Here is a 27,186-nt window from a genome sequence, read left to right as displayed (position 1 = left end):
TGATGCCATTTCAGAGGGAATGGGAGACCTCAGCTGTTCAGCAAAGCTGGGAGCAGATCGGGCCAAACAGCTGACCTCAAATGAGTGGCAGCACAGCAGGCTTGTTGGAGAAACTTGAAGTTCAAAGCACAGACTCTTGCTTTTTGTCAGGTTTTTGTTAGAAGTAAGTTTTCTGTACTAGGCCACTGAAATTAGAGGGACAAGCAGAGCTAGCCTTTACCATTACTGCCATGGGAAGGAGAAACTGTGATTTTAGTTGAAGTTTTAGGTTGCCTGTGCTTATCTGAGGACATTCTTCTGCTGGGCTCTGAGCTGAGATGTAGTGCTGCAGGTTGAGACAAGTATTTGTACCATCAAGAAAGGAAGGAAATTAATTTGCTTGGTCCTCCTGAGATAGAATTAGGAATATTCGGATGGAAAAAACATGGGAAAATGAGCTTGAATTCCAAATGTATGCATGTATTTATGTATTAATGACAAGATTCGTTAGACAGTTTTGGAGATTCTCAGGGGAAGCAGTGGAAGAGAAATTCCTTAAAACTTTAATGAGCAGACTGGACAAATCACTCTAATATATCACAAGGCACACCACCTGAATTTCCTAGAAAGTGCCCAGATGACTTACTAGATATCTGGTTTAGAGCTTTCTTTGAGAAGAGAAAGGTCCAAAGGCACTAATGGAAATTAAAAAAATCCAGCCCTCCTTTTTCTGCAGTGGTATCCTGTTGTCCTCTGGGCTTTTGAGACCTTCCACCAGAGTTTTTCTGGACATAGTCAGCGTGCAAAATAGTAAGGAAAGCACTTGTTTATCTCCAGTTTCTTCATCACTGCAGCATCTGCACCACTGTCCAAAAGCTGCCTTTTAGCAGGAAAGAAAATATTCCTTCCCCATGTAGGGTGCAGTCCAAGGTGGGAAATGAAATATTTACTAAGGCCAAGGAGTTATCCTGAAAGGTAATCCACTGAAAACTAGACAGTGGGGAGGAAGAGAGGTGGCTTGTGGGGAATGTGCGGTCCCATAACATTAGTGGTGGGGTTATCCTGAGCAGATACTTCAGCTATTCAGTAAACCTAGATAGAATCATGATTCAGGAATATTCAAGGCAACTCCCTCTTGCTTGTGACTGAAAAAGGAAACATTACAAATCAGATGGCAAAAAGCAAAGAAAAGAAGAAAAAATAAAAAGAAAAAAGGAAAAAGGGAAAGAAAAAGAAAGAAAACAGTATAGTAGAAGAAAAAGAAAAAATAAAAATCAGTAAATCTTCATGAAAATACACAAGGCTTGGTGATAATATGTATTTTTTGCCTGCTCTGTGCTGATTACCATTCGGCCCATGTGGGCTGGCTGTAATGGACCTCCCAAAGGAAGGCTGGTGTGCAACAGCGTATGGGTGAATGGGAAAGGCCTGAGCCTCTGGTGTGCTTAACGTACTGGTTTGGACCCAGTCATTGCTTCATGACCGAGATAAAAACAGAGAATTACCAGAAAACCCCGAAGTTCTGATTGTAACAAGAGCAGTGCTCCTTTTTGCTATTCCCCACCCATCCCTAACATTTGTATCTTTTCCTCCATCCTGCAGCCAGCCTAGCCATCTCTTGCAGACAGCTGATAACCATCAGGCTCTCTGCAGGTTGGCATGTGTTAAGACCTACCCCACTCAGCTGATTTCCCTGCAGAGGTGTTAGGGGGATTGGCTAGGGGATTTAAGAGCTGAAATTCATGCCCCAAGAAGGGCACAATTCTACAGCTAGAGTCTCGTTTATAAGATTTAGTCAAATATTTTTAGAGACATTTACCTGCACTTGCAAGGCATTCCACTGCCCAGAGTTCAATAAACACCTCAAGCTGAATAGTACATCTAGGTGTCATTTCACCAAAAAATGTGAATTATCCAGTGTTTTCTTGTATCTTCTTAGTTCCCTCCCTGAAATGGAAAGGAAAGGAGGATTACTTAAGCACGGGGCAGAAGAGTTCAGGCCTGGTTTTGCAATGCCTGCTCTCATAAGCAGTCCCTGTGAGGTTACTTAGAAGAATAAAGGCTGCATTATTCCTCTCTGCAGAGCACATCAGGAAGCTAAAGCCAAGGTTTTTTTTCTGACTGAAGAAAATCAGACTAAGGTCTGTGCCTGAGATGTGGTGAAATGGGGAGGTGCCTGCCAGAGCTCCCTGTTTTCCACATGACCATTACTCCCACACAGATTAGGAGAACGTATTTGGTTCTCTGCCTCTACCCAGCTGGGAGTAATCCAAGGTCTAGGTTGTCACTTCAGGACAGATAGAGTCGGCTATTTGTCCTCCTCACAAGTCTTGTGTGTGAAACGGCCTTTCCTGTACTCTTATACCTGCTGTGCACATATGTGTAGATTTCTGCCTCTGTGACCTCCCTCACACTGGAGAAATCCCTCCTAATTATTGCATGATGGCCAAGTGACCCTTACCTTTATGCCACCTGCAATAATCATACCACCGTGTTTCTCAGTACAAGGGAAGGGGGCACTCAGAATTAGCAGCTGCAAGGCTGTGAACAGAAAAGAGGTGTGTCTGTCTTCCTCTTTCTCTCTCTGTCTTGCAGGCTCAGGCTGTGGAATTGCCAATCACAGGCTCTGCTAGAAAGGCTTCAAAGACTGTTGATGGCTTTGGCACTGTTTTTATTATTATTTATTTTATTTAAAATTTAACGATAATATGTGTCTTAAAATGCACCATTCTGTAAACTGAAATACCTTTTTCCCTTAGCCCTTCTTTTTTTCCAACATTGTCATTAGAGAAGCTAAGATAAAAATAAGAAAATCTGAGCAAGCAAATCTGATGCATGTTTTCCTGTGTCTTTGAGATGCAGTGAATAATTGCAGGCAGAGCAGACAAATCCATGCATTGTAGAGCTGCTAAAAAGACCATGGTAAGAAACAGAAGACAACTAAATGCCTGTGGCTCCCCCACCTTTTCCAGGCTGCACTAGGATCCCAGGGAAGCGTTGCATGCCTTCTGGCTCTTTACTGTGCCTTTCTTACCCTCTTTGAAGGGTAGATATAAAAGAGGATTAATTGAAAAAGCATTTGGTGTCTCCTTGCAGCTCACCACCAATCTAAGCTAAGATTTATAAAGAGATCAGCCTAGTCTGTGGTGCAGCAAAGATTAGTCAGGCTTTAAAATAAAACTCTTTGGAAAAAAAATTCACTAAAAATAAACTGTCATGCTTTTATCCATGAATAGGTACAAGGACTACAAATAGACACCAGTGCTTAAAACAACATGGAATCACAATGCAAGAATAAATAAACACCTATCTTGTTTTGAGATGTGTAAAATATGAATTTTAATACCTCTGCACTAGATGGGGTGTGGTGGTACCCTGGGTTTTTGAAGGAAACAGAACTTCTGCATTATTTTTAATGGTTAAATGGCATCATGTTATTAAACAAGCATATAGACCTGTCAGTGGGAATCTTCCCACTAATGAACACCACTGAAATCTTTGGTGCCTAAAAATGCCTTGATATTTGGAAAGTGGCAGGGTGCTTTACATCCCAAACAACCCTGACACCACTGTTAGGAATTTAACACATCAAACCTAGTTCACAGAGAGCAGCATGACTCCTCTGCCCAGCACAAACTGTAAAACACATTCACTGTCTGAGGCAGGCTGATAATTAGTAAGAGATTAAATGCAATCAAGCAACCAAAGCCCTTTGCTGTTTGTTTGTGTTAATGCTTTTTGCACATTAGTGGAAACCAAAACAACGCAGGAACCCAACCATTATAGTGTCAGGAAATAATGCTGCAAGGGACCTAAGGGGGTTTTCCATCCTTCATGTGGGACAGGAACAATCACTCTGGTCTCATCTCTGACAGGTTTTTGTTTAAACTAGAGGGTCAGTGAAGGACATCCCCAGGCTCTGCAGGTTACTTCTGCAGAGTAGAAGAGTTTTCGTAACACATAACCGTAGCCTCCTTGCTAAACATTAAGTTCTTTTCCTTCTATCTACTACAGCCACAGATAGAAAATAGTTTCTGTCCCATAGAGCAGCCTATTTCATAATGGAATGCTTTTCTGATCCCCACTTGATGTTTTATCTTAACTTAAATACCTAACTTTGAATGGGAAGAGTTACATTTGTTACATTAAAGCTTACAAGAGATGCAGTCCAGTACTCAGTTCCCACTGTACAACCACAGAATAAAATTCCCCTTTTGTTCTGACCATAATAAAGCTATCAGTCACTTCATTTTATAATGTGGTATTTTAATGATGGTTTGCTATATTCAACATAACCTCTTATATTCAACATAACCATAACATAACCTCTTATATTCAACATATTCAACATAACCTCTTATATTCAACATAACCATTTCACCAGCAGGGAAGATTCAGGGCCTCTCTTGTATGCACCTTGCAAAAAGAATCCTTGTTTTGTGAAAACTACCTTTTTACATCTGTTCAGAGAGCCTACTTTAACTCCCAGATCATAAATGGAAGTTATTTTGCTTCTTACTGAAGACTGTCAGAAAGGTGTCTTTGGGGACTAGCCTCATTTTGCTGTATTATGGTGTTTATGTGTCTGGCACTTTGGGCCAAATGTAGTGATAGGCTGTACTCTGCGCCTCAGCATATGCTCTCAAAATCACAGACTGGCCTTTGGATTTAGAAAAATGAAAAGTGAAGAACTTTACAAGATGGAATCAATTGCACTGTTCACTGGGTCATGAAGTGTTCTGCATGCTCACCTAAGGGAGTGTTGTCATTAGGACAGTAAGGCCAGTGATGTCTATCTTATTTTTCAATATTTGTTTTCTTTCTAGAAAATCTTTATTTGTTCTTCTGCATTATAATACTGGCTGCATTTTGAGAAGAGTCTTGAGTTGAAACCTGATGATCCTCATTGTGAATAAGGGTGACAGTGTCAATATAAGCTTGTTGCGAATTTAGGAGGCATATTCTGCTCTTCGAATAACATGTTTCATTTTTGTTATTCTGCTTAGCCACAAATGGGATTTAATTTGCTAGGCTATTTTAGCTTCCTCTTTGTTTTCCCTCTGTAAAGACACTGTTTGGGAAGTGTAATTAGAACAAAATTAAGAGTTTAGTACATTGTCTGGATTAAAGCACCTTACTTTCTGATGCAATTTTTCCTAGAATCTAACAATAAAAGCACAATGGTTTATTAAGTCAGCGGTGAAGCTTGAGAGGAAAATGTTTAGATGATTATCCATTGACAGCTAAGTAAACTAATTGAGCAGACAGCAAAATACTGCATTGTTGGTTAGTCTAGTTTTATGCTGTTGTAACTCTCTTAAGCTGAATGGTATAACAAAATTAAAAAGGAGGAATAAAGCCTGTGGTGACTCTGGCCTCAGAGTGCTCCAGGACTTTGCCTTAATTGTCATTTCATGTGCGTTGCTACAATGCTGAGAGTGAATCCAATGAGCTGATTGTCCACGTTCTCGCTGCAGTTCTCATTGACTCCAGTACGAATTGTCTAATGCCAGCATAAGGAGAATTAGACTCAGCAAAATCAGGCTTCTCTAAGACTGGTGTAATAAACCTGAGGGTCAGGTCATTTATATACTTTTTCTAAGGACAGTATTTTTAAATGTCATTGTATGAGTGAGATTTAGATGTCTGTTCTGTGGAAAATGCCTACATATTATTATCATTGTAACATAGTTCCTGCGAATCATTTCTGATTTTTATTGGGGTGACTGGGATCTAGCATTCTGAAACAGGAAACACAGTATGGGTTGTTATGAAATAAAGTTACTAAGAAGTACATTAAGGTTTGCACTAGCTTCTCTGTACTGTGTCTAGGACTCTGCTTTGGAAGAGAGCTTAGGTCTACACAGGCAATTATGCAAGGTAAGGGTGTATTGACACTCACACACTAGCTTACCTTGCATGACCTTCCCGTGTTAATGATTATTGAGATATAAGGCATGTGAGTCCTAATATTAACTTTGTAAAATAAATGCTACCTAGAAGTGACATCAATGTCAAATCCAGGCGAGTAGGTTGAGATAGAGGAAGGTCATAAAATAGTGAAAAATTTTCTTAAGAAACATCAGACATTCTCAACAGCATATAATGATGCCTTAGCATTTTCCATACAGGTCTTTAAAACCTGTTTTTCCTCTCAAGGCAAAAGGTAGATAGCATAAAAGGATTTGGATACAAGTTTGCAGAGATCATGTCTGTGCTTGAAATGAGGAAGATGCACTACAGACTCATTTGCTCTCTGGAAGACTGCTGGGAGGAAGGGGAGGGTAAAAAAACCACACTGGCTTTTAGTTTATACAGCTAGAATCGTTAAGGGATGCTATGCAAGGACCTTGAATACAGTAATGGTCAGTGTTTGCTTTCATTGGAAAACAGTCTGTGGAGAGTTCTGGGCTATGTAAGGACTACCGAAACAGGTACCTTGTCTACTACCACCAGCCCAGATAGACTGTGCTGCTGAGCTGTGAGGCTTTCTCCTAGGTTTCTGTTCTGAGGCAGTTATTTGTGTGATTTCCAGGCTCAGGAGGTTGTCTATGAGCATAAAGTGGCAGAAGCCTCGAGGCTCTGCCATGAGTCTCACAGTGTTCGGTGCCATATCAGCCAGTTTGAGTCACTGCATTGATGGGTCTCTGGTGTTGTCCCCCGGTGCGTGCGCTGCTGGCCTCCTCTGCCAGGGAGCCACTTCCCCTGTGCCCCTTCAATCAAATTTCCTTATCAAAGCTGAAATAAAATAGCAATTAAACCACTGTATTTCTGTAGTGGCCTTCAAACACGTTTCTGCATCTTAACAACACTGTTGTGGGCAGTGTCTTTCTATCAAGTCTGCCACACAACTTCTTTCTGGCTGGTTGACACTTCTTCCCAGGGTTCATCAGTTGTGGGGTTTTGTTGTTTTTTTTTTTCTTGGCTAGATTTAAAAAGGCAAGGCCTATGGGCAAATCTTCCACTAACCTTAAAGGAAAAAGGATATGATCAGGAATGTAACTCCTCTGCATTTTCCTATAGCTGTTGTAGTTCTGCCTTTAAAATATGTCTGTGTAGGACACAGAACTTAGCTTTTTCTTGGATTGATTGTTTTTATGTCTCTTTCAAACTGACAACTGTACATATTTTTAATAATAAGTTTTTTCAAATTCTCATGAACTTTGTATTTTTTCAATGAAAAATAAATAAACAAATGCAGAGATCCTGTTTGCTTTTCAAACCTAGACTGGGAAGTCTAGAAAGAAAGAACATATCAGCAAAAAGCTGTGATAAATAACATTTCTAAAGGCAAATGTTTTGAATAACCTGCACACTGCATGTGTAAAACTAAATACGATCCTTTCAGTACATGTGGCCTGGTAGTAAATCATGCGGGCACCTCCTCTTGTTCTGATCGCAGGAGCGCTCCCTGAAACAAGGGGACTGATTGTTCTGAGTTTATTTCAGCTCACGCTAATATTGCATGCTTTAAAAATAAATCTCTTCTTTCATTTGGAGCTAAGCTATACACTCCCAAAAAGTCAGAGGGTGTTCTGGTTAAGGAATTAATTAGGTATGTGTTTGACAATATTGTATGGAACTTTTTTTTCCCCAAGACGACATTGCACATCTACGCTCAGTATCTCCAAAAGGAACTTGCATATCCCATTATTTCCATGTTCCAGTAACAAAATTTTGGAGATTGGAGTATTCTTTGATGGCACTGCAGACCCTAATTGCTGAAAAAAAGGTTTGAAGCTCCCTTGTACATATCAGTACAGAATGATTTTTTTTAATTACTTGAAAGCTTCATAACTGAGCTAGAGAAAACTGAGCTGGGGAGTATAGTGTAAGTCTTTGGAAGAGGTGTTGCAGTGAGGGAAAGAATGGATTAGTATCTGTGAGATTGTAGGGCACAACTTCCATACTAGACAGAAACAGAATCGCTGGTCTTAGCAATTTAGTTAGTCTGCTTTTTTGGACAGAGCTTTATGTAATGAAGCCAATAACATTGAAGAAATTGGAATTTTTTCCACATTCTTTGTTGTGCGTAAGGGAGTGCTAAGGCACAGATGTACATTGAATGCAATTGTTACACAGTATTTAAGATGAGTGCAAGAAATGAGGTGGAGGCTTCTCTGTTCTGTGTACCCTCAGCTTTAAGTGTGTTTTTCATTACAAATGCCAGGATATTACAGTTGCCATCCTATGTAGCTTACTGAGAAAGAACCCAACTGCTGAGTGTGACAAAATGTACTGTGGGGCACAGCCAAACCTCTGAGCAGTCTTCCCACCATCACTGTCATTCTTTTATGTCCAGAGGGAGGATGGCATGCTCTCCAGATGTGCTTGCATCTGTTTTTTTTTCCAAGATATAAAACAAAATCTATTGCCAGCTGCATTGTTTTGCTTGAGCAACTGAGGAGAGATTACGCATAAAACCAGCAATGAGTGAATGAGCTGTAGATTTACAAAAGCAAGAAGGGGATAGCTCCTTCTTCCTACTCAGGTAAATCTCTTTCCTGGCATGCAGCTCAAGATTTTCAGAGAGCAAGGAGCCCACATCCTCCTATCAGGCAGCCCAGAGGTTTGAGTACTTTCTCTGAAACTCACTAAAAGAAATAGGAATCCTCCATTAACTTAGTATGGTTTGGTTCAGGTTCAAAAGTATGGAGTCTGAGAAGAAGAGAGGAGATCTGGGTTCTGTCTCAACTTGTCTAACATTTAGCAAGTCACTCATGTTAGAGCCCTGCGGCTCTAAGTGATTGTGCAGTTCTGGAGAACTGTACCCAAGGCAAATATGCTCTGCTCACACATGTAGGAGGATGCATGGTGTGCTGCCTTCTGCACCTGGTCATCTCAGTTGGTTGGCATGGAATAATGGGGGCCTTCGTTCAAGTCCCTTTCTGCTTCCTTTGGAGAAGCTACTGCTTGCAAAGAACTCAGCTTGTGTAACTTTAGCTTTGGATTTTTCATTAAAATATAATATGATAATTATCATGCAGCTGACTTAGAAGAGAAATCAACCACTGACTGGGTCATGCAGTGGCATGATGTGCCTTAGAGGGCAGGACCATAATACTAGCCCAGGATGGCATAATTTGAATCTATTATACTCCTATAATACTTTAAATTATACCAACTGCCCCAAGTCCCAAGCAGTTTTCATGACAATCCTCAATTCTGGCTGTTGTGATATCCAGTTACTTTTCCTGTCTGTAGCCTTTTTATTCTCTATGGAAAAGGGCTCCTGAGGCATCTGCTCAGGGGGGATGCATCCAGTGATAACTGATTGAGCTTTAAGACAGTTTGGGTCAGGCTAAGTAACCAGACAGGCTCTTTCTTTAAAACCTTTAGCATTATCATCTCAGACAAGCCCATGAGATCATGACAGCATGTCTTGTGTACATGACCCAGCTCTAGGAAGCCGCACATATCACACAGCCCAAGCACTTAAGGACTTGAGCCTCCACCTGCTGAGCTCAGTCTGTAGTGGTTGCGTGTAAGGAAGATCTTCCAAAGTAATGTCTTGCTCCTTTGAAATCTGAGGTGAAACTGTGTTACGAGCATGAGCAGAAGTGTATAAAGTAGATCACAGAGCAAAAGCATCCTTGTAAAAACCACGCATCTTGTCCTCTCTTCATCCCCTGAATGAACCCATGGAAGTCTGTAAGAGCAAAGTCTTAGAGCTCACCAGGTCTGGACTAGGACAGACTCAGACTTGCAATAGTTTGCATCAGCTCAGAGGTTTCACAGGCCCTAGCAAATTCTTTTGAAACAGCAGTTGTTTTTCCCCCCATGTTTGTTTTTCCTGTTGTTTGTTTTGAAGTGTGAATCAAGGTTGTACCTATTTCTCCATCTGTAACCAATCAAGAGAGAAATCTGCAAAAAACAGCAACTAAGCAGAGAGACTGACCACAGTGAGGGCATGTTGTCTGCTGTCTGCTAACCTTTATCCTGAGTGCCAGTCACAGATGCACCTCCTGAAACTTTATTAAAACAAGATCTAAACCAAAGCTACTCCATCATCAATAACATTTTGTTCAGTCCAACACTTCTAATTGCACAATAGTACAAGCTTTGTGCCCCTCAAAGATTTGAGGTTTGAGTGTACCCATGGCAAAGTTTGCTTTTGGAGAGGTTTTTTTTCCTTGGATATTAAAGTCAAATAAGAGAAAGTGTTCTTCTTCATGAGGTCCTGTTCTTATCTTTAGAAGTTAATAGCTCCCATTAAAACTTCCCTCTTTCTGTTTTCCTTGTGTACACTCCTTTTACATCGGAATGCGAAGTTGTGAAACTGGAGTTGGGACATTCACATGCATTTACAAAGAACAAAGGTGGCATTTGTTCAAGTTGTTCGTGTTGCTTGCTTTCTTACTTCTTTATTAATCTCTCATTATGAGTCTTTATCCCACATTTCATAGTTCTCTTTGGTTACAGGTTGCTTGACATAGGGACAGCAAATTCAGCTGTTAAAAAAAAAAAATATTCCTCCTGCCTGCCCCCCACCCCCGCTTTTTATGACTGGTTGCAGTAAAATAAAAATGTTAATTCAGGCTATAGGGAAATCAAGGTTGAAAATCTCTAGCAAGGAGCAGGAAGAATTAAATACACGTTCACTGTGAGACAGCTCTTCTAAAGCTTCTGGACAGTGTAGGACCAAACTGGACTCCCATCTTCCTTCAGACCTATATGAATGCTGCAGCCCTTGCTAGCCAGACATGCCACTTTTCCTGCTTCAAATACCACCTCATACACTAAAACTACTCAGGTGAATGAGTCTCACCGGGCATTAGTCATGGTTTCAGGATCATGCCCTAGTAAGAAGGTTAATTTTAAAAGCCCCATTGTGGGTGCTTCTAGGTGAATGGAAAGGGAAGAGGAAGCGCAGGTGAGCTGCTGCTGCTGCTGTCTTGTGTAGCACAATGGTGTCTCACAGCCCGTGCCAGAAGAGACAAAAGGGAAGACAACTGGCTGCAGAGGAGAACAGACTTTGCATCTCTCCAGGGCAATACAGTTGCACTGCTTCTGTAAGACCTTTCTCACCACTGCAGTGCCCTACATCCTTCTCTAGGAAAGGATTTTAGGAATGAGCTCTCCTGCCCCAATAGCACCTCACACAGGGGTGATGTGAAAAGGCTGAATATTTGCTTGTTGAAAATGGCAACAGACAAGAAATGTCTGGTTATTAATTCTCTTTCCTTCACATATCTGTGATACACATTTTCTTCATACCACCATGCAGCCTGTGTATTACTATGGAACACATGCTGAAGCCATGGGCAACTGGCAAATGAGAGACATGGGAGCAGGTGATGTTCTGGCCAAATTCCACTTCAACCTTTATGTTAAGGTCCATTTTCACAGCACCATTCACACTACATTGAGAAAAAAGCATTTAAAGTGTGAATGTTTCTATTGTAAAGGTTCCTCTTTGGAATTTTTCCCCCCTTCTACATTGAAGGGAAGTAAGAGAAGCATTTTGTATTTAAAAGAGCCAAACCCACGACCCACGACCGGTTGGACTGCCGGACATAAGGAGATGGAGAAAAGCAAACAGTGAATAGAAACATTGAGCTCTGTTTTTTTAAACTCTGATTTAACATTCAACACAATTTTCCATATGAATTTCAAGTTGCTGGACTTACACCAGGTAAAGCATAGTAAATTTATTAGTATATGTTTCATTTTTAAATCCCAATTGCTGTTGGGATTTTTGTTTTGTTTTTAAGTTCATAAGTAGTCTATGGGTTAAATCTACTAAATAACATAGAACAGATGCAGCATTTTATACAAGAAAACATATAATCTAGCATAGTGACCATGAAATAGAATGGGTAACTTAGTCAGGTGGTTCTGTTGTCTTTCTGGCAAGTAGTGGTGGCAGAAACCAAAGTTTTGTTTTTCGTTGCATCCCATTTGCTCTTTTCTCCACAACTGCTGCATGGAGATAGACTTGAAGGGCCCAGGCTACCATTATGTAACTCAGTATCGTGTTTTCAGTGCCCTCTCCTTCAGTTGTGTGTGGATCCTTTATTTTGCTTCAGCTCCCTGTAAGAGATTGTGTGAAAGGAATGGCCTGCAAAAAATCAGGGTCAAGTACAAACTGTAGGACAGGTGAGGAAGTTTGAACATAAGATTGCAGTTTTGTGTTGTCTAATTTTCTTGCAAATGAGTTTCCAACTTTCCTGCCCACAGCCAAATACAACTTGAATACAGCTTTATTATGTGCTGCTTCCCATCTCATGCTTCTGTGAAAAAATTCCTATGATGCTTTACTTTGCATGTGCAGAGTTTCAAAAGCTCTTTGAGAACCTCTAGAGCCCAAAGCATTTGTGCATTAAAGAATCTTTTCTAACATACACTACTTTAATATTCCTCCACAATGAAAGATTTGCCCAGGAAAAGAAAAAAAAGATATTGGAAGATGTGGCCATGTGACATTGTTTATTGTATTACATATAATTTGAGTTCTCCTATTTGTCTTGGTTCGTTCCAGATTATAAACATGTTTATTGGTATACTTTTAAAATACTAACATTAATCTTTATGTCTGTTCTCCTGATTTAATCATCTGGTTTAACAACTTCTAACATTATCTTTTTTAACATAACAATTTTTGGGTTTAGGAATGCTAATATTAATCCTGACCAGTAGTGATAAGGCTGCTAAAAATTTTGGACTAAATTAATTAGTCCAAATTTAGCAGCCAGAATTAAGGCTGCTAAAAATTAAGGCTGCTAAAAATTTTCCAGTGTAACTTTATTTTTAATTGCTTATAGATTTTGCTTTTGAGGGGAAAATATTTCCTAGATTTTATGTGCAACCACATGGTTGCACATAATATATTTTTTTAGCAAGAATGAGCAAAATCAGCAGCTGTAATTTTTTTTTGCTTCAGTATGAAGATCCACTACACTTTGACCTTCATCATAATTCATGTGACCCATAGTCAGGAATCTAAAGAGTAGAAATTGTAAATCTACTGGTAGTTTAACTTCTCACTGAGGATATACGCTGAGGAGTGGTGTTACAAGCATGTCTCCTGGCAAGTAGTGATGACATGTTTGTTTTGGTTTTGCATATTTGCATTTGGTAGACCTCCCAGAATTTTTCTTGCTTATATTTTATGCAAAGAGCGCATGAAGGGCACATATATATTGCTTTATTTGTGTTGGACAACTGATGATTCAAAGATAAAAGCATAACGTTGCAAGTCACAACTAAACTAAAACATTGGCTTTCCTGAATTCTAGGGTGTTTCATGTCTTTTATCATAGAGATATGGGCCAGAGATGAAGCGTGTTCAAGAAAATCGGGGTAATTTTGTGAATCTGATTTTATAGCAGATGTTTAAACTGCCTGGAGAGTCTGCGTGAGGAAGGAATGTGTAGACAGAGATCTTGAGGCATGCTTTCTTTTCCTCCTATGGAAATCTAATCACTTCAAACTAAACTCGGATCAGAAGTACCTTGGCTGAATTATCAAACTGCCACAATGCAGTATGCTGTTGTCTTGCCGTAGTAGTTGTAATTTGAGTACCCAGATGGTTTCCCATTCTTCTTAATAGGCTGAGCTAAAGGTCATATTATGTCTTATGACAGGAAGAGTGAATCATGTTAATGTTCCTTACGCAGGTAAAAATATATGGACCTGAGGTAACCAGAGACCTTCATTTTAGCATACCTGAACTGAATTATTTTGTTCTGGGAATACATTCTGAACTTTGTCTCGCTGGATTTTGCTCAAGCCCTGAATTTTGACTAAGCCTTGAATTAGGAGTAAATAGGCACTCAATTGAGAGACATGGTAAAGTCTCATCTAATAAATTCCTTTTCATTTGGGGAAAGAGATTATTGCTAAGCTTTATGTACTCCTAATTTTCGTCACTCATAGAGCCAGGTCTTTCCTTCCCATACACATCTACGCAACCAAGAGAAGGAAATAATCTTTTCCTCTGTAGAAGTGACAGGAAAAAAAACCCCAACAGACAAAATAAAAACCCAAGACAATTCATTAGTGGGCTGAGGCCTTAAAAAAAAGTTGTATAAACTATATGTCTCTGTCAGTGTGTGAGAGGTGGCAGCTCAGAAAAGAAATGAAACATAAGGAGATTAAAGGGGCAGGCAAGAGAGAGACAAAAAAGAGATGTACTGACCTTGGTTAACTTGGAAAAGCTAATTAATAAAGAGGAAAAACATGGTTCAGGATTCAGTATGAAGGTGAGCTTTCTTTTAGGTGATGCTTATTAACAGTCTGGAGCATTACTATACAGAATATTAGTCTGAAGAGCTATTATTTCTAGTAGAAGTGGGTCTGGACTGTAACATGCCAGTCCAGTGACTTCATAGAAAACCTGTGAATAATTTTGTTCTTAGAATCTCTTCTAAGCAGAAAAACTTCTCATTGGAAGTGTGGAGGATCAACCTTTTATATTCCAAGGTAAGAAAGAGCAAAGTGAGTTGAAATGTGATCTTTGACATACACATAAATGAAATAAGGGACTTGCCCTTTTAATTAGACAGTGTCCATCTTGTACAGTCTTAATGACAATAACACTTTTTTCTGTTAAATATGAAACTGAAAACAAGAAGAGATAAAAAACAAGTAGATGTTACCAGGGGTATTGAAATGGGTGGCATAGGACTGGTTTATACAGAGAGGGTGAGGCTATGCCTCAAGGTAGTCATTGATCAATTTGCTGTTGTAGAAAAATTTTCAATCTTTGGGGCAGTGACCCAAATGTAGTACCAGCAGAGAGAGCTAATAGAATGTGTTGGTGGGATAGCTGATATATAGAAGAACGGGTGATCAGGGACAAATTTCTGTTGGCTATATGCAGTCTAAAAAATAGGCTTTTGGTCCAGAAGATATTTGAAGCACTTTGTTTAAGATGAGCTTCAGTGGCTTTTTGGTTACACACTTATCTTGTGCCTAGATGAAGAACTTTGATTTTCAGTGCCTTTCCTCTTCAAATCTCATAAAACTCAGCATAAACAACTTGTAATAAGACTTATCAGTCATCTAGGGAAACTGCGTAGGGAACAAGTGCTCAGGCCACAGGGCACATAGGAGTTGGCCTTTGGAAAACAATGAAATATGTTGGGTTACTGTTGAAGACAAGTGTGTGCTGGACTTAAAACCTTTCTACACAAACATCAGCTTCTGCTATTTAACAGGGTTTTTTTCTTATTTTTGCTGTTGATAAATTCAGTTTACTGGTAGTCCCTTACTATATTAGTGTACAACAAGTAATTGAATTAGACACAATGGCCATTTACAAATTAAACAAAAAGCAGCTCTCCGTAGTCAGCTTTCCTTTTCCAGCTAGGACAGATGCTTCCTTTTGTATAAGAAATCCTCCATCTCTGTTACCATTCAAGAATCCTTTGTGCATTCAATGAAGAGTCTTCTGCCTCGTTACAAGATTACGTGTAGCCATATCACCCATAACAAAGAGGAAAGAAAGGATTTAGGAAATGACCGAAGGCAATTTCAATTGTACTTAACACTAAGGAGATTCTCTGAGGCTAGAGTACTTAAAATTGCATTCAGGGCACAGTCTGATCCCACAAAATACTGGAATTTAGCTAAACTCTTTTGGTGCCTAATGGACCCTGTATTGTACAAATGCATATCAGGGAAGAAGTCCAGATAGCCTTCACAAGATAAATACTATGTGGTCTGTCCATGCCTACTTTGTTCAAAACAGCAGCACCTGCTTAAAGCAGACTGGGTCTTGCTGATTGCCGCAGTGGCTGTTAGCAAACCCAATACTGGTATCTGGACTCTTGGTATCATGACAAAGGTGGTCTAGGACACGGACAAGAGGGGGAAACAGCATTAGAAAATTTTGTTTGTTAGGAAAGTCAGAGGTGCAAGACCCAGCAACAAACAAGTTTAAGAATTACCATTAAAACTTTTGCACTTTTATAATGTGTCTCTCTAATGGTATTCTGGTTCTTCTGGCATTTATCAGATCTTTATAAAGCAGGTATCAAAAGCAGATTCTGGGCTCTGCTTCTTGCCCAAGCTTCTGCAAAGATTTTAATGGTAATTAGTGTAAAATCAGGGCAGAACCTGTTGGCATCAAGGATAGCTGCGGGGGCTTAGGTTAGCATGGTTTCCTCTCCTCTCTGTAGTTTCCTGGTACAAAGTACTTCTGAGGAAGTTTTGTATACATTAGGAAAGCTCTAATGCATCAGATCTAGTGTGATGGGGATGCTCTTAGAGTCCACAGAGGTTGGTTGCTGTAGTCCACAGTAAGGCTTCAGGGAATGCACAGTGGAAACGAAAAAGTATTGCCAGGATAAACCTACGGACAACTGTGAACCCAGGAATGGTTTGCACCCGTCTCGCACTAATATGAATGGCAATACAAATTGGCAAGATTATGAATAATCCTGCTGGGTCTGTCAGGGTTTCATCCCAGAACACTGATGGCTTAAATATGGGGGGCACTGGGGTACAGCAAAATCTTCCCTCTACAGATTGTGTGCTAAATTAGATGTGTTTTCACTTGTACTGCATCCTCTACTGAAAGCAGAAAGTGGCATATATATGTATGCATGCACATCCTGCGCTGAAGTTCTTTAAACTGCTTAGGCACTTTAATTGTGCAAAAGCCAGAATTGCCAACAGGATCTGAGAGCAGAGAGGAGGGCAGGGGCAAAGAAGTCAGAGAAAGATTATTTCCTCAAAGACAGAAAATCCAGCATAGGCCTCAACTGTACCCATAGAAAAGAAGCCCGAGCTACTGTTGTATAGCTTCATGCAGGCTTTAGTAATCACAGAGTACAAAGGCGTACTGTAAAATACTCCCTTTGCTCTTAGTTCTGAGAAAATAATAGAAGGAAAATTTTATAGCCAACAACCCCTTTAATTTTAGGAAGCCTATTTACTGCTGTACCTGCTTACGTCAATGTTTGATGTCAGCCCATAGGAGTGGTCCTGAGAAAGGTGCAAGAAAACTTCTCAGAGAGTCAAACAGTTGTGGAGTACTCAAAGAACATAATTTCATCCTTGCCCCTGGTAAAGCGTAATTATCCTATGCCTTTAAGATGTAGGCTTGTCCTTTATCAATTTGTATCCTGCCAGGTGTAAGCAGAGTTGAAAGGTATAAATTTTCCAGGAGTAATGATGGTATATCATTAGCTAGCAGAAGATGGGCTGAGCAGACTGTGTCCACTTTGAGAACAATTTTAGCAACAGGCAAGTCAGGTATGAGTGTCTTAGCAGCTCTAAGGGCTGTGAAGTGTTTACAATATTTCACATGTGTCTAATGGGTGAGTGATGGGTATAAAATGTGTTGTTTTACCCTTAAAAATTGTAGTAACATTCTGTTGAATTCTCCCACCCCTCCCCTTCTTTTAGGCTACATGCAGATAAACCCTATTTGAATGTAAAAACAAACCTGGGCTTAACATGTTTGACAAACATGTGCTTGTGCTAGAAAAAAACTGTGTTAACAAAGCATGCCAACTTCCCTTTTAATGAGTTTAAAAGTAGATTGGTTGCTAGTGTAGGTGTGCATTTCATCATCCCAGACAATCCATAACACACTTCCTGCAAGTGCGATAACAAGCCAAGTTGTTTTCAACCCAAGTGATGTGTAAGAGGCAGAGCAATCAGAATAATGTGTTTCTTCATATAGGCAATACAGGAAACTGTAACAGGCTCTGGCATGAGGCAGTTAGAGTTAGTACCATACACAGAGGCTTGCAGGAGGCAATGTAACTTGAGCAGAACTCAGACTCCAAGTTCTGCTTGATATGGATAAAGGCCAAAGTAGGCAAGGGCAGGGAAATTCATAATTCCATTGTGTCTGGCTTTTGGGATGTATGAGCTAACAGGAGATGCATGAGCACAAATTATTCAGGGGTTTAGGTAGAAGGAAACTGAGGTGATGTTTGCTGAAGCTGCTTGGTCCAAACCATCTCTTTCAGGCATTGCCAAGAGATTTGTGTGGCTCTCAAGTCTGTCTTCTGGAACCTGGAAATCTGAAAGTATTCAAAAGCAAAGAAGAATGACAGAGTGGGAAGGTCATTCTTGGAACAGGGCTAAAGCTTTGTTTTCTCAGATAAGTTCAAGGCCAGGTTTGAGTTGCAGAGCATTGTCACGTCTTAGTAGAACATGTCCCAGTGAATCCAAATGAATGTATTAGCTAGGGAACTTTTTGTATTACATGGTGAGCAAGATGCAAATATTTGACTACAGAGATAGAGAGGATTAGTCATGGAGAGAGTAAGCTTTTTTGCTTAATGTATTTCTAGTTCAGGAATATTTGTTCTATTTCTCTGAGTAGTTTTTGGCTTACAACTTATTCACAATGAGTTGGTGTACCTGAATGGGTGTAGCATGGCCAGACCTTCAATAAGAGGAGGTTAAGCCGCCTGAAGGAAACCTTTGAGCAGCCTCCTGGCAGAACTGAGCATGGTCTATCCTCATCTGGCACAGGGCTGGCCTGTGCCCCCAACATATCACTTTGTGCCCTGGAGAGACCTTAGTGGCTCTCAGTCTGCAACCCAAAGAGAGATCAGGGAGAGCCTGGGGAATTGCCAGGGCTATGTCAGTGGTAAGGAGAAGCCCGAGGTACTCCGACGTTCTTTAATGGAGTGGGTTGTTGGCAACCATCCTGTGGCCTTTGACTTTTCCATCATTAGCGCTAAGCTCTTCTAGTGTAGTGGATAGTCAAGCTCCATGTTTCTAGAGATGAATAACTAAAAGATGGAGAAGCTGAGAAGCATTTTATTTGATAAAAATATACAGTTAAAATGCAAAGGTCCTATATTGTCATTCAAAGGTGGGATTTCATACACGAATACTACAGGGTAAGGCCCTGTTTTGTAACTTTGCTCTGTTGTTCTATACTTTCCCACTTATTTGGCTATAGCATGTGTGTTCACCCTTACTGTTCACATTTCATGTTTATTTTTAAGCACAGGTGAAGAATGTTTCTATTTTCTCCTCTAACACCTATGCTTCCTGTTATAAATAATCACTTGCAGAACACCTGTGAGCCATTATTTGTGCTACTAATAAATTTGCAAGCAAGGCAGTATTGAAATGCATGGAAAAGGGTATAAAAGGGTATAAAAGGGTATAAAAGGGTTAAGGGTATAAAAATCTTTTGTGTTAGTCTTTGCCATGAAAGTGATCAAATTACTAAAACCAAGAGCCAGAGGCAAAAATGCAGAGGTCATTAATTATCGTTCTCACGAGCTGAAATCCTTCTTCACTGCCTGATTTGTGAAGGCAAGGCCTGTTGGGTAACTTGGACTCATATGACACCAGTAAGCGCAGCAGTGTGAGGAGCTATTCAGTGCCACTTTGCCCAAGCCTCTGCTGCCTTCTGCAAGTCTGTGCCAGCTCTCAAACCACTGTGCGGAATCAAGCGTGGAGGTACGTCAAGAAAGCTGCGAGGAGTATACCTTCACCATAAATCATATTTTGTAGCTCCTGTCACTAAAAGTGGACAGGTCGGATTACCTGGCCATTTCAGATCAGTCTTCCTTCCTCTGAAATGGAGCCCTTGTGCTATTCAGGTTACTACAAAAAATCACGTCCTCCTGCTCAGTTGAAAATGCTTCTTTTCATTAGGTATTTTAAGCTCCAGTTGCTGGAAAGTTTAAAGCAGAATCAGGAAGAAGGAGGCAGAATAGGGAAAAAATCCAAGCTTAAAATAAAGTGAATTGTATTATAAAATGATTTAATTGTCACCTGACAATTAAAGCCCAGAACTGAAAAAAAATAGAGGAAGTCCTGAGTGTCCCCAAATTTATATTCGTCTGGGCCAAAATTCGAGCTCCATGCAGTCCTTAGGAAACTGGATTTTGGTTTAGCCCAGTTTGCCTTCTGGCACTGTATATCAATGCATAAGATACTTGTTTTAGAAGTCATTTTTTGCCTGCAAAAGGTATGCCTGTTAATCTCCCAACAGATTTCTATTGTGTAGCAAGAGGGAGAAGAGATCTTTCTCTTTGTAGGTGGTGCCATGGTTGCCAGGCAAAACCCTTCTGAAGACTGCTAGAAGTAAAACTTCACACCATGCCAGGAAAGCTGAAGACAGTATTGTTTCCAATGGACTTTATCCTTGCTGCAGCTGGCAAGGAGAGTTCAGTGCAGCTAATTGAAACAAACTGTATTTTTGCCCCTTGAAAGGTCAAGTGAACCTGTCAAGAAATATAATAAATGTAATAATTATTGTAAGAGGAGCGATACATTGGTTCTGGCTTGAAATTTCCCAAATGTTGCTCTCATACACTCCTAGAAAGTGACTTTTACTTGAGTGCTGAGAAGCCTGCCTGTGCATGCAGCACAGTGCAGCTGGAGTTTCTCTGCGAGCAGGCGGTGGAGAACAACAAGGAGTGGGGAATGGCCACCTGCTACTGCAGAGGAGAGCAATGGGGACAAATGAAGGGGACAAGAGCTGGAGAGAGAAATTGGTCAGAGGAAATGCTGAGAGCACCTTTTCAAGAAGTTAATCCTTTGGTATTTTCTCTAGGGCAAACATTTTGATGATTCTGCTGCTTTCCATCATCTGAAGGAGCTTGCTCATCACGTTTGGGGATGAGCAGTGCTTGTAAATGTCCTCAAGGACACTTGTGTATTTTGAAACACACTGTGACTGGTGCCGTATGAAGGGTGCAGTGACTGAAAGGCATATGGTCATGGGAGACATTTGCTTGGGTCATGACCTCTGGCCACTCAGAGAGTAATGGAGTGATATTTGGGCTGCACCAACAGCCTAAAGAAGCATTAACAACAGAAGAAACTCATTTAAGTATTTCAAGAATGGCAAGACTGGCCTGTTTAATTGTGTTACAATAAATACAACCATGAAAAACTATAGTTTTAAGTAATCAGAAAGTAGCGAGGTTAGTGTATGAGACTTGAGCTGGGCAGAAGGAGAGTGGGGAAGAAAACTGAACAAAAATATGTGGTAAGTTCAAGTCAGTGACTCCATGATGCCTGAGGAAAGACACACAAATGCATGATCACAGATTTTTCATTCCTAGAGCTTTTCAAGTATTTCAGTGGTACAAATTTTTGTCCTTTGATTGGTGTCACCTGGTAGTTAATCAGGCAGAAAAGTACCAGAGATTAAACAGACACATTGTTACTGCAGGATACGTGGAAAGGGCAGCAGAGTTTTAAAGAGCATTTGAAGAGAATGCTTCTTCAGTTAGGTTTGTTGAGCAAAAGAAGGTGTCAAATTTTCCCACTTAAATCTGTATACTAAATACTTAACTGAAGACAAGCAATTAAACTAGCACATATTGTGTTGTTTGCAGTGACACAGAGCTAAGTCATGTACTCTGTGGATTTTTAGTATCGATTTCTTCGCTAATGTGAAAGCAACATGCCAGTGCTGTAAGGTGCTATAAAACTCTGTGTCGCAACTTCAGCACGTGATCTTGTTGATCTGTGCCTGTTTACAAATTCGGCCTAACCTGAGCATTGTCTTGCCCTAGAATGTGGGCACAACCACAGCATTACCTAGTCCATTGTATTTTTAGTGTGTCCATCATGGCTGCTTCCCCACTGCATTGTTTTTGACAGAATAAACTGTTGATGAGGAATAAACTGTAAATGTAAATGATCAAAACGTCTACTGGCTTGCATCGAGGACACCTGTGGTATGCTGATTGACAGCCAGAGCTTAGTGAGAGTGCCAGAACTGAGAAGCAGTATGGCCAGCTAGGACTCCAGCTCACTTCTGGCTACAAACGACAATAAGAAGGCAATGAATTATTGTTTGAGGTGTCCTTTGCTATTAAAGTTTTCAAGCAACAAAATACAAATGCAATAAATAAAAGCAATGTAAGCTAAAGCCTCCCATAGTCCTAAAAGTCAGAATGTTCTAGATTATCTACATATAATGAAAAAAACATTAAGGTCTTTTAAAGTAGTATTGGCTTCAAAGTCCCTAAGTACTTAGAAGCCTAATATTTAGTCAGCATTAAAAAGATAGGCTAGGATGCGTACAGCCGTTAGTCAAAAATCTGTGTTTCCCTTGATCATTATTTAGGCAGTGATTGCTTTCAGTTTGCAATTCTATTGTAAGAATTTTTTTACAAGAAATAGCCTAGTAAATTCTAGGGCTGTATCTTCCAGCGGTTCATTGATTAGGGACCAGTTCAGTCAACCGGATAAACATATACTTAACTTCAAGGACATGTGTAAGAGCTGCTGAGTTAACACACAGCTGTGTCCTAGGAGATCACTATTCATTAGATTAAAAGACCAGATGATTGTGTTTGGGTGTGACGTGTGCTGCGAAGTGAGCCTCCAGTTCTGTGTATTTACTCTGACATTGGCGCAGGGACAGGGCAGTTGACACTGAGGGGTGTCATGCTTCACACAGTTTTATTAGCCCTTTTCAAACTCACTTGAAGACATCCATTGCTTAGACATTTAGTGCTGTGGGCTTTTTTTTATTTCTTAGCAATAAGTACCTCTAAAAGTGAATGAGATTTTCCGTAGCTCCAACTTTAGGTAAACATTCAAGTGACTTTAGTAGAAATCTCAGTAAAAACTCAATAAAAGCCTTAGGATTTAGCTCATGAGAGTTCATTATTGGGCTTAGACTTTTTATTCCTTGGACTAAAGCACCCTGCAATACGTCACCATTTTGCTGGAGATGATGTTTACATAATATGCTTTGGAATTCACCATGGAAAACATAGACATAGTAACTGTGGTTGGGGTTAAGATTGTTCTGTAATTTATGATTTGAGATGTAACTGAGCATAATTCAAGCTAAAACTCTGCAAGCTTTCTGCTTGTACAGCATGTTCTACAAAGGTTCCCAATGCCATCTCAGGCTCGGTCTCTCTTTAAGCAATCTGGATTACAAGTCTCACAAGGAAGAATGGGAAGAATTGCTTGTGATGTGTGCTTGTACTTCCTTTTTCTAACTTTGCACTGAAGGAATCTTACAGTTTATGTCCAGATAGCACTTGAAATCCACAACCCACAGGCTGATGAATGCCAGGACAATACTTCGGGAAATACTGTGCTACATGCTTGTCTTACAGTCATGTCCTGGGTATCTAGAGCTGGTCACTGTCAGAGATCTCAAACTGGGATAAATGAGCCCTCTAGTCTGACCTGCTTCAGTCTTGATATTAAAAGCCATTAGGGTGAGGAGCACAGAATAATTTGGAAAATTAACCTTTATAGATTTCCACTAACTTTGAAAAATTCAAGTTTCCATGGTTGAATTTGGCTAAGGTTAGAATATCCATCCTAGTTTTCACAGAAGCTATGGTGTCCTTATGCAGTGACAGTAGTTGTATCATGCAGAAAACCAACTGCTGCAGCTCAGAATAATGCATCCTGCTGTTGACCCTCACAACTTTTGAATATAAAGATTTGTCTTCGACACATGTATAGTAACTGTGCTGCTCTGTCTTGAAGTGGAGCATCTCCCTAAGAAGGCACCACCAGGCTGAACTGAAGTAGTTCAGCCGAGGCTACCCAAAGTGTTATGCTACAGTCAAGTGGACAATACTAAATAAGCAGCAAAAATAAAATGTTCAAGAAAATGTCTTGCTAGGATAGAGACTTATGGAATGCCAAAAATAATCTTGATCCTGCCAGCGCTGAAATTCTCTCAGCTCTTTAACATCTGTAAAATGAGTGTAAGCAGACCTGGAGGAGACAAAGGCTCCCTTGACAGAGTGGCGTGTGCCCTGAGAGCATCACATGTATAATATATAAGGTAGAAAGCAACCCAATCATCCATCTTCAGGCCCATAATCCTAAATTACACTTCTTTGTGAAAGCTATTTTGTATTTATGAGCTCTTATCTTAATACTGTTGGTTTTCTGGGTAGTTTCCTAGCAGACATCTCTGATATGTTGATAAGGAGGGAACAATATAAACAGATCACCCGAGCAACCTATTTATCTGAATGTCCATTCCATTTCATACAGCTACTAGAATAAATTCCTAGTCCCTGTGAATAGGAAACTTACCTCCTTTCCCAAGAATGTGGTCACAGTGTGTTTACAACTGTTTTTCATTTGTTTTAAAGGTACAGTATGGAAAAAAAGGCTCCAAACAGTAATTACGAAGGCACATGAGACAATGAAGAAGATGCTTTACACTGAGTGAAAATTATTGCTGCCTTTTAGGATTTCCTCTGAAAGAAGCCTTTTTGGTTCCAGCAGATGGCATGCACTCATCAAAGCTTGCAGTGTGTGATCATAAATACTGCTCCAAGGAGTATGCTGTGCTGTACAGCTAAAATAATGTGTCACAAGTGATTCTATTATGCTGCACTTGTTTTCTGTAATCTCTTTAACATACTACAGGAAGTTGGTATGTCTTCAAAACTAAGTTTCTTTGCTTTTTCAGGGCCCAACCCAAGTAATTTTTGTTGAGACTGTTTTCAAGGAACATGAGCAGAGTTTGGCCAAAGCAGTTTTGTCAGAGCAATAGTTGTGATTAAAGCAATCTGAATGTCTGGATATAATAAAAGCATATTGGCATAAAAAGAAAAGCAGGGACTCTGGAAAAAAAATAACAAAACGAGGAACAGAAAAGAATGACTAAAAGTTTCTTGAAGAGGATGCATTTTAAGGTAGAATATGCCATATGGTGAGAGAAAAAGCTTAAAATGTCTTTTTTGTTTTTCAGCTTATGAGATAACATTGTACTGGTGAACAAATATAGTCTGTTTATAATGTTATGCTGTGAGACCTCTGCACTTTCATAGAGGTTTCTGGCACTCATAGATTGCACTGGTAAATTAGCTTTACAGTTGTTTAAAATTTCCTTGTAAGTCAGATGTTGGAGAACAGCTGAGAAATGCCATTATCTATAGTTGAAGCAGAATTGACATCTGTTAGGAGCAAACATTTTCTGCATAGAAGTTCAACTGTTTTCTTGTCTCCTTAGTAGTTGCTCTTTGTGCAAACAGTTTCTGACTCTATCCACAATACTTTCTGGAAGAGAGATTTCCCCCACAGGAAGCACTGTGAAATGGTTTAGAACAGAATTAGTGCTGGATTCAATGTTATGTGCTGGCTCATTGACAAACATCCCATGGAACTGAATGCATTTTTGAGTGAATTGGTTGCTTTTTATTAAGGTTATCTGAAGTCTAGTCAAACTTGGATCTGTTTGTGCCATTTGCAGGGTTTAGAGGAAAATACTGAAAATGTGAAGGGTCAGCTATCTCAGACTTTAGCCACTGGAAGTCGGAGAGGAGCTCTGATTTTTTTTTTTCCATGTTGATTTTTCTAGTTTTTCTGGTTGAATGTGTATAACAAACCTAGCACTATCCAGTCACTTCTCAGAAAACATTTACAAACTAAAGGTTTTTTAGTACTTTGAGAAGCAACTAGTTGGATATATAGCTTATTGAAAAAGAAAGATGAAGCTTTGGTATGAGAGGGACTTCTGTTGGCAGGTTAAAGCAGTACCATCTGTGGTCACTATTTTCAGTTGAAAGATACTTTGGAGCTGTATTTCTTGAAATCACCTGAAAGTTTATAGCACTTCATTATAGCACAGCATTGATAAGACTCCTAATGCATCTGATGGCTACTTCCATTCTGCTATCAAAGCTATAAGGAACTTTCAAAGTGGATACCAAGAACAATAGTCATTACAGGAGAGGCAAGGAGGGTTTTCCTCATTTTTTGTATTTTTTCTGCTCATTGACACATACCATACTTTCGTTAATAAATGGTTAATATACAGATTTGGTGAGAAAAAAATTAAGCAATTAAGATTGGGTCTTTTTATCCCTAACGGTGTCTAGATGAATGCTAATAATTGTGTTCAGATTTAGTTAAGACTTACTTAATTGTAGAGCCCTGATGCACCAATTCAGCCATGGGGGTTTACATGGCCACTAGAAACTTGTTCTGTGTGCATGATGTGGTCCAAAATCACTGGTGTAGCTGCTTTCAGTGACAAACCTGTGAGAATTTACTGCAGGAAAAAGTGTTTCAAGAGCCATCACTCAAGAAATAAATTCATAGGAGAACTTGCATTTTGTTTCCCATTGTCATGACAAAATTAATTCTTACTATCTCAATCAGAGCTCCTTGTTCAGTCTGCCTTTCTGTGAACTACTCTGAATTATATAAAAAACCCCCACACCTCTACTCCTTTTTGTCCCTAGCCAGCATGTCTAGGAGCTGCTATGTTTCTGATCTTCTCACATTCTCACTGGGTTAATCTTTGCTCAGTGCCCTTGAAAACTACGTTAATCCCCAATCATTTCATAGCCTTTTTCTTTGTGCTACCTGGCACACCCCAGGTAGAAGCAAATGCAAGATCATGATTTTACTTGTCTCTGAGTTTCTGAGCATGTAAGTAGATAATTTTTTTGCACATTGTTATTATATCCTTTGCCATAATAATAATATGATTCATCCTTAATTCTATTACTCTTCATCTCAGCCTCGGTACATAATTCTGGGGTAATGAAGCATGCAAGTCCCCAGGCTGTTACACTATAAAGCCCTATCAGAAATTTGTCAGTTAAAAAAGATATTCCATGTGTGCATCATTACATAAATAAAATATAATCTTTATGGTAGGTATTATACTGTATGGTTTAAAACACACTTTCTTGCTTTAGACTCTGAATGATGGATAGAATACAATCCCTGTAGATAGAAATACAGCTTGTTTATTCCAAACAAGAAAAAAACTGGCAGCCCTGCTTCCACAAAGAACTGATATCCCTTTAAGGTCTGAAATTGAGAGTAAATCTAAATCTTTACCATGTCATAGTAGTATTTGCTTTTTTAGGTTGATTAGGTGTGAGATTCAGGATCAGAAAAGCAGAGATAGTAAAAAGGCAGAGCCAGAGCTTCATATAAATATGGCAGTGCCAAATTTAAATAATTGTTAAAAAAAAAGTTCATGTCCAGATCCTCAGCTGTTATGGATCAGAGGACTTGGCAAATAGGAAGAATTATGGAAGCTTTTTCTTTCTCTGCTAAAATGTGAGCTATATTACAAATTCTGTCTTCCTACAAACAACAGCTAATCTCTACCAAGGCAGTGTTATTTCACCCTGGAGATGCTCACAAGGAGAGGAGTATAACATAAATCTTTGGTCACTCCTTCTGCTTTGTAGACTGGTCAGCGCGTCCAGATGCAAGAAGCACCTTTGGGTCTTTCAGATGTTTCTGCAAGGAGTGGATTTCTGATCACTAAAACTTTTCTGATCACTAAAACTAAACTTTTGTCCTAGT

At 39.7% G+C, this 27,186-nt stretch overlaps 1 protein-coding gene across 11 annotated transcripts in view; it reads left to right on the top strand.

Annotated features, from left to right (window-relative positions):
• SLC1A2 (solute carrier family 1 member 2) overlaps positions 1 to 27,186 on the top strand; it is a 103,456-nt gene that overhangs the window by 27,925 nt on the left and 48,345 nt on the right. The window contains exon 1 of one of the 11 annotated variants that reach the window (XM_072863810.1): positions 14,345 to 14,403. The exons of the other annotated variants lie outside the window; for them this stretch is intronic. The gene's annotated coding sequence lies outside the window, so the exon portion shown is untranslated. Of the gene's footprint in view, positions 1 to 14,344; positions 14,404 to 27,186 lie in introns of those variants that run through there. 11 annotated transcript variants of the gene reach the window in all.

The sequence above is a fragment of the Ciconia boyciana genome, chromosome 6, assembly GCF_034638445.1.
Source record: "Ciconia boyciana chromosome 6, ASM3463844v1, whole genome shotgun sequence".
In the NCBI taxonomy this organism is placed as follows: Eukaryota; Metazoa; Chordata; class Aves; order Ciconiiformes; family Ciconiidae; genus Ciconia; species Ciconia boyciana.
This window is presented reverse-complemented; position numbering and strand designations above follow the sequence as displayed.